The following is a 2,094-nucleotide window of genomic DNA, read 5'->3' on the forward strand; positions in this document are numbered from 1 at the left end:
ACCCACATGAGGACTGAAAAGAATAGTTTCTCCTTCAACCTTTCCCCGCTCTTTTTGAGTTTCCTTTTAGCTCTTTTAACTCAATTGTTGAACCATATCTTTTATCATATTTATTCTTAAACTGTTTATTTTTTTAGCCATGCTAGCAGCAAAGCCCTGTGAATGGCAGAGCATAGGCATGAGCTGTTGTTTGGTTGGTCCAGTGAATACTTTGGTCCAGATTGAATATCTCAACAATTATTGGATGGATTGCCATTAAATTTTATACCGACATTCTTAGTCAACAGAGGATGAATCCTATTGACTTTGATGATCCTTCGACTTTACCTCTAGTGCCACCATGAGTTTGATATTTGTGGTTTTGAATGAAACTATTGGATGTATTGTTATGAAATTTGGTACACCTGTCTCAGCTGCACTTTGTGTCTGTTTCTAATCACTGATTGTTAAATGCTAAACTATGATTGTGAACATGTGTGGGCATGTCAGTGTGTTGACATGAGCATTTAACTATGCATTGATACAACCCCACAGAACTGCAAGCATGGCTGTAGACTTTCAGTCTTGGTGATGATACGTGATGTTTCAATATAGTAAGTGTAGTAATGTAAAACCATTTTTTACATTCTGAATTATTACACTCATGTTGTAAACATCGCACAACAAACTTTGGTAAAACTGAGTGATCTATCGTGGTCATGCCAAGGATGCAAAACAGTTGTTTTTTTTCAAAGGGGGATTGAGGGGGATTAAATTTCCTTATAAAGGCTGTCATGTTCACATTGAATCCTCAACCTGCTGACTTTACAGATACTGTTTCCCATGTATTAAAGAGAACCGTAAAATCTTTCATCAAGGTTGATGTCCTTCAGTGGACTGAGACAGACGAGGCCTGTGGATCCATGTTTCTGTTGGAGATAACGCTGTTTGTTTGTTCTGTAAAATAAAATGAAAAAGTTCTGTGTTCACAAGAGACGTTCAAAAACACTCACTTTCCTGTCAGCAAACACACATGGCTCTTCTTTACACTGCACATAATGAACTCAGTCTCTCTTTCTGTCTCAGGCTTTTAACCCCCTCTATCTTTCTCTCACTCACACACACACACACACACACACACACACACACACACACACACACACACACAGAATAGTGCTGATACCATCTAACAACACACGCTCGCAGGCCAGATAGCGTACAGTACCTGCTTCAACACAGCTGCTGCTACAAAAGCAGGGAGGAAACCACGGCTGGCGTTATTAGAAAAACACGACTATGAACGCAGAGAAAGCAAGGTGGAAAAATACAGGAAGTCCTGATACAAGTGCAAAGACTGAGCGAGACAGAGGGAGATGGATGATGAAGTGAGGTCTGCAGAGGGATGGAGGGAGGCAGGTGAGGAGAGAGACATGAGAGCTGCTAGCTGAAAATACACAAGTCAGATAAATGCATGAAATGAGAGAGAAATTGTCAAGAGCCACACACACAGAGACAACGTTTTTGTCTCTCTATTATTATTTGCCAGTATGATGACACAGTTTTGGGGTTTCTGACGAGCACAGAGCTTTAAAAAGAAGATTTTGGAGTAAAGAGATCTTTTCTGTAACATGATGGATGAGTCACTATGTCCTTTTCTCTTTCTCTCTCCCTCCGTCTCCCTAATCTTGCAGCTATATTTAGTACTGGCATAATGCCCTTCCAGACAGATAGCTTGGCAGCAGCATTAGCTCCTGTTCTCTCTTTTCCTCATCTTTCCTTTCCTTTCTTATCATGTCCCTTTTTTTTCTTCACTTTCTTCTCTTCTCCTCTTTTTTGTCTCCCCTCTTCCTTCTTCTCCTTTCACATTCCTCCAAATAGACACACTAAAACCCTCATACAATTTAAGGAGTATTTATGGTCATGATGACCAAATAAAACCACGGCCGATATACAGTACATTTCATCAATCATCATTGATAATACTGTCACTCATGCTTATCCATTTATGACAAGTAACTGTGGCCAAAATAGGCTGCTATTAACATTATATCCCTGACTTTGGTCTGAAGTCTGCTCTGTCATGTGAGGACACAAATGTGTGTGTGTGTGTGTGTG

This window comes from Seriola lalandi, unplaced genomic scaffold, assembly GCF_002814215.2.
Source record: "Seriola lalandi dorsalis isolate HSWRI2012SDOR001 ecotype SW California unplaced genomic scaffold, Sedor1 jcf7180002054333, whole genome shotgun sequence".
NCBI lineage: Eukaryota > Metazoa > Chordata > Actinopteri > Carangiformes > Carangidae > Seriola > Seriola lalandi.